This window comes from Oncorhynchus masou, chromosome 12, assembly GCF_036934945.1.
Source record: "Oncorhynchus masou masou isolate Uvic2021 chromosome 12, UVic_Omas_1.1, whole genome shotgun sequence".
Taxonomy (NCBI): Eukaryota; Metazoa; Chordata; class Actinopteri; order Salmoniformes; family Salmonidae; genus Oncorhynchus; species Oncorhynchus masou.
Window position 1 is genome coordinate 65,478,887 of NC_088223.1, and position 6,672 is coordinate 65,485,558.

Here is a 6,672-nt window from a genome sequence, read left to right on the forward strand (position 1 = left end):
TAACTCAGCCACAGGGAGACATTCACTGTTCTTGGTAAGAAACTCCAGTGTATATTTGACCTTGTGTTTTAGGTTTTTGTCCTGCTGAAACGTGAATTCCTCTCCCAGTGTCTGTTGGAAAGTAGACTGAACCAGGTTTTCCTCTAGGACTTTGGCAGTGCTTAGCTCCAACATGCACAACATACACAACATACACAACAACCAAAAGTATGTGGACACCTTCTCGTCGAAAGTCTCATTTCAAAATCATGGGCATTAATATGGAGTCGGTTCCCCCTTTGCTGCTAGAACAGCTTCCACTCTTCTGGAAAGGTTTTCCACTAGATGCTGAAACACTGCTGTGGGGGCTGCGGGGACTTGCTTCCATTCAGCCACAAGAGCATTAGTGAAGTTGGGCAGTGATGTTGAGTGATTAGGCCCGGCTCAAAATCAGTGTTCCAATTCATCACAAAGCAGTTCATTGGGGTTGAGGTCAGGGATCTGTGCAGGCCAGTCAATTTCTTCCACACCAATCTTGATAAACGGTTTCTGAATGGACCTCGCTTTGTGCACGTGTTTCCACTGCTCCAGTGGCAGCAAGCTTCACACCACTCCAGCCAACACTTGGCATTGCGCATGGTGGTTTTAAGCTTGTGTGTGGCTGCTCGGCCACGGACTCCCATTTCATGAAGCTCCCGATGAACAGCTCTTGTGCTGATGTTGCTTCCAGAGGCAGTTTAGAAATCGGTAGTGAGTGTTGCAACTGGGGACAGATGATTTTTACCCACTACACGCTTCAGCACTCGGCGGTCCCGTTCTGTGAGCTTGTGTGGCCTACCAATTCACAGCTGACTCGTAGTTGCTCCTAGACATTTCCACTTCAAAATAACAGCACTTACAGTTGCATACATTTGACAAACTGACATGTTGGAAAGGTGGCATCCTCTGACAGTGCTAGCTCTTCAGTAAGGCCATTCTACTACCAATGTTTGTCTATGGAGATTGCATTGCCGTGTGCTCCATTTTTACATCTGTCAGCAACGGGTGTGGCTGAAATTGCCGAATCCACTAATTTGAAGGGGTGTACACATACCTTTGTATAAATAGCGCAACACTTTGTATTCAGAACAAAAACATAATTGTTTTGCTATATTTTTTGCAGTATTACTGTAGTGCCATGTTGCAAACAGGATGCATGTTTTAGAATATTTATATTCTCTACAGGCTTCCTTGTTTTCACTCTGTCAATTAGGTTAGTATTGTCGAGTAACTACAATCTTGTTGATCCATCTTCAGTTATCTATCACAGCTATTAAACTCTAACACTGGCTTCATGATGAAAACTCTGAGTGGTTGCCTTCCTCTCCGGCAACTGAGTTAGGAAGGACGCCTGTCTCTTTGTAGTGACTGGATGTACTGATACACCATACAAAGTGTAATTAATAACTTCACCATCCGGAAAATAATATTCAATGTTAGCTTTTTTTATTGTTACCCATCTACACATAGGTTCCCTTCTTTGCGAGGCATTGGAAACCCTCCCTGGTCTTTGTGGTTGAATCTGTGTTTGAAATTCACTGCTCAACTTAGGGACCTTTACAGTATGTGTGGGGTACAGAGATGAGGTAGTCATTCAAAAAACATGTTGAACACTATTATTGCACACAGTGATTCCATGCAAATTATTTTGACTTGTTAAGCCAATCTTTACTCGTGAACTTATTTAGACTTGCCATAACAAAGGGATTGAATAGTTCTTGACTCAAGACATTTCAGCTTTTCATTTTTTATTAATTTGTACAAATTTTAAAAATAATATTTCCACTTTGACATTATGGGGTATTGTGTGTAGGCCAGTGACAAAAACATCTGAATTTAATAAATGTTAAAATCAGGCTGTAACACAACAAAATGTGGAAAATGTAAAAGGGTGTGAATACTTTCAGAAGACCCTATTTATACACTGACTGTACAAAACGAACACCTGCTCTTTCCATGACAGACTGACGAGGTGAATCCAGGTGAACGCTATGATCCCTTATTGATGTCACATCAATCAGTGTAGATGAAAGGGAGGAGACAGGTTAGAGAAGGATTTATAAGCCTTGAGACAATTAAGACATGGTTTGTGTATGTGTGCCAATCAGAGGGTGAATGGGTGAGAAACAATATTTAAGTATCTTTGACAAGGTGCTAGGCGCACCGGGTTGAGTGTGTCAAGAATGGCAACGCTGCTGCGTTTTTCATGCCCACCCAAAGAACATCCAGTCAACTTGACACAACTGTGGGAAGCATTGGCGTCAACATGGGCCAGCATCCCTGTGGAACGCTTTTGATACCTTGTAGAGTCCATGTCCCAATGAATTGAGGCTGTTCTGAGGGCAAAAGGGGGGTGCAACTCAATATTAGGAAGGTGTTCCTAATATTTTGTACACTCAGTATATACTGCATATGCCATTTTAGCAGACCCTTTTATACAAAGCAACTTACATTCATGCGTGCATACATTTTACATATGTCACGCCCTGGTCTATATTAATTATGTTATCTTAATTTATTGAGTCAGGCCAGGGTGTGACATGAGTTTATTTGTAGTGTGTTTCATCTTGGGGTTGTGTGGGGTGTATAGATTAGTCTATGGCTGCCTGAGGCGGTTCTCAATCAGAGTCAGGTGATTATCGTTGTCTCTGATTGGGAACCATATTTAGGTAGCCTGGGTTTCACTGTGTGTTTGTGGGTGATTGTTCCTGTCTCTGTGTTTGTTGCACCAGTCAGGGCTGTTTCGGTTTTCGACGTTTGTTGTTTTGTATTGTTCGTGTTCTTCTTCACTAAAGATGTATCGTGATCCACCTGAACCACGTTGCATTTTGGTCCGATCCTTATTCCACCTCTTCGTCAGAGAAGGAGGTAGAAGAAAGCCGTTACAGAATCACCCACCACAAACGGACCAAGCAACGTGTCCAACGGGCAGGAGCCACAGGAGAAGCAACAAAGGCAGCAACAGCGATCACAGGACTTCTGGACTTGGGAGGAGAAATTGTTCGGAGAAAGGGCCCGACCTCCTCCCCAAAAACAGGGCGACCCTGCGATCAGCCTGGAGAATATCGCCGCCCCAAAGAAGAACTGGAGGCGGAGAGAGCTGAGAGGCGCTGGTATGAGGAGGCAGCGCGGCGACGTGGATGGAAGCCCGAGAGTCAGCCCCAAAAAAATTTCTTGGGGGGGGAGATGTAGAACTCAGGGAGAGTGTGGCAGAGTCAGGAGTCAGACCTGAGCTCACTCTCCCTGTTTTTTGTGAGGAGCCAAGGAGGAGACCAGAACCGGTGTTGGAGGTGAGCGAAGCAGAGACTGTGAAGGAGTTAATGGGGAAATTGGAGGAGAGAGAAATGAGGGAGTTGCTGTGTTGGTGCTTTTTGCATGGAATTCGCCCGACGGAACGTGTCAGGGATTTAATGGCACCTGGGTCAGCGCTCCATACTCGTCCTGAGGTGCGTGTTAGTCGGCTGGTGAAGTTGGTGCCAACCTCACGCACCAGGCCTCCTGTGCACATCCCTAGCCTTGCACATCCTGTGCCAACACTGCTCTCAAGATCTCCAGTACGCCTTCACGTTCTAGCCCATCCTGTGCCACCTCCACACACCAGCCCTCCGGTGGCAGCTCCCCGCACCAGGCTTCCTGTGCGTGTCCTCGGCCCAGTACCATCAGTGCCAGTACCACGCATCAGGCCTACAGTGCGACTCACCTCTCCTGCGCTGCCGGAGCCTCCCGCCTGTTCAGCGCTGTCGAAGCCTTCCTCCTCTACAGCACTGCTGGAGTCTCCCGCCTGTTTAGCGCTGCCTGAACCTTCCGCCTCTACAGTGTTGCCGGAGTCTCCTGCCCGTTTAGCGCAGCTAGAGCTGCCAGTCTGCATGGAGCAGCCAGAGCTGCCAGTCTGCATGGAGCAGCCAGAGCTGCCAGTCTGCATGGAGCAGCCAGAGCTGCCAGTCAGCATGGAGCAGCCAGAGCTGCCAGTCTGCATGGAGCAGCCAGAGCTGTCAGTCTGCATGGAGCAGCCAGAGCTGTCAGTCTGCTTGGAGCAGCCAGAGCTGCCAGTCTGCATGGAGCTGCCAGTCTGCATGGAGCTGCCAGTCTGCAAGGAGCTGCCAGTCTGCAAGGAGCTGCCAGTCTGCAAGGAGCTGCCAGAGCTGTTAGTCTGCATGGAGCAGCCAGAGCTGTCAGTCTGCAAGAAGCCGCCAGAGCTGTCAATCTGCATGGAGCAGCCAGAGCCGCCAGTCAGCATGGAGCAGCCAGAGCCGTCAGTATGCCAGGATCCGCCAGTCAGCCAGACTCTTCCAGATCTGCCAGTCAGCCAGACTCTTCCAGATCTGCCAGTCAGCCAGACTCTTCCAGATCTGCCAGTCAACCAGAATCGTCCAGATCTGCTAGTCAACCAGACTCTTCCAGATCTGCTAGTCAACCAGACTCTTCCAGATCTGCTAGTCAGCCAGACTCTTCCAGATCTGCTAGTCAACCAGACTCTTCCAGATCCGCTAGTCAACCAGACTCTTCCAGATCCGCCAGTCAGCCAGGATCTGCCAGAACTGTCAGCCAGCCAGGATCTGCCGGATTCAACTGCCTGGCTGGGCTTCCTCTCAGTGCTGGGCTTCCTCTCAGTGCTGGGCTTCCTCTCAGTGCTGGGCTTCCTCTGTCCCGAGCTGCCCCTCTGTCCCGAGCTGCCTCTCTGTCCCGAGCTGCCCCTCTGTCCCGAGCTGCCCCTCTGTCCCGAGCTGCCCTTCTGTCCCTAGCTGCCCCTCTATCCCGAGCTGCCCCTCAGTCCAGTGGGGTTCTGGGTGAGGACTACTAGGCCATGGTCGGCGGCGAGGGTGGACAATCCTAGGACGCGAGGAGGGGGGACTAAGACATTTATAGAGTGGGTTCCACGTCCCGAGCCGGAGCCGCCGCCATGGACAGGCGCCCACCCGGACCCTCCCTATTGTTTTGATGTGCGTCCAGGAGTCTGCACCTTAGGGGGGGGGTTCTGTCACGCCCTGGTCTATATTTATTATGTTATCTTCATTTATTGAGTCAGGCCAGGGTGTGACATGGGTTTATTTGTAGTGTGTTTCGTCTTGGGGTTGTGTGGGGTGTATAGATTAGTCTATGGCTGCCTGAGGCGGTTCTCAATCAGAGTCAGGTGATTATCGTTGTCTCTGATTGGGAACCATATTTAGGTAGCCTGGGTTTCACTGTGTGTTTGTGGGTGATTGTTCCTGTCTCTGTGTTTGTTGCACCAGTCAGGGCTGTTTTGGTTTTCGACGTTTGTTGTTTTGTATTGTTCGTGTTCTTCTTCATTAAAGATGTATCGAACGAACCACGTTGCATTTTGGTCCGATCCTTATTCCACCTCTTCATCAGAGAAGGAGGTAGAAGAAAGCCGTTACAACATATGGATGGCCAATCCCACAACCCTGGCAGTGCAAGCCTCTGCTCGACCAACTGAGCCATACTGGACCATGCAGTAATACGACCTCTTAAAGTAGTGAATGTCCTCACCTTCAGCGATAATTATGGAGTTGAGGTGCAAAGAGCATGCCCTGGCTGATTGTGGTACATAAATGGACAATAGGCTAAAAGTAAGAGGAAGAGAGAAAGTGAATTAGTAATGATCTGTGTGAGTTCTGAGCACTGAGAAGGGACTGGTCTGAAAGCCCAGGGAGATGACTGAACACATAGACAGACAGACCGACTGCTAGGGCGATAAATGCTGTCTGTGCCTGTCCTATCTGCCACAGAGACAGGACTTAACAATGGGGGTTCTTTGGAAATTCAGTACAGCTTTCTGTATTTTCTTATTCACTCTGAATGTTATGGATGAACCAACACATCTGCCCACCATTAAAAAAAACCTGTCCTGATATCCCTAACAAGGTAATCGAATGTGTTTAAAGCCTGAGTAATTGTTAAAGGAATCTCTAATTAGGTCATTAGATCAGGGGAAGAATGCATATAACAAAATTGCAGAGGTGGATCATTGGGAATCAAACCTATGGCACTGACAATCATCCAATTAATTTGATTGAAGGAGGATATTATTCTGGTGGGTACTGAATCTACAGTTCACTCAGCTTACAATGTGGGTATAACTGTAACAAACACCCCCGTGCACACTGAGGCTGCGCCAGAGGTGTTTCCATGGAAACGGGTTGCCAGTAACGGCGGGCGGCTGTATGGGTTAATTGTGGGTGGGGTTTATAAGAGCCCACCTCAACACAGATGTTACCCCCCCACCCACCCCCCAGGTCTCCAGGGTACGCCTCTCAAAGAAGCCAGCCTCTTGGTTACCATGTATCCCTCCACAGGACTCGCCTCTCAGAGAGAGAAAGACGTGTGTCACAAACGACCTACCTACCAGGATTATCAGCACTCATTAGCAGAAGGCTCAGCCGTTTGAACTGAACTAAAGGGGATCTGATAGAGTAAAGTGGTGATTTATGAATGTAACCATATGTAATTAATATTGTCATAACACTGTGAAATCACATCTGTGTCCTACCTATATGAAAAGGGGCCATGCTTTTTGTTGTTGTTTTTTTTACAGTGGTTTCATGCAATGACCCAACAGTGTCCTCTAGTGTATGGATCATTAGAGTACAGTTCTAAGATTGGATCGCAAATTCAACATAAGTACTTATTGTATTTCACCTCATAAATAGCGTC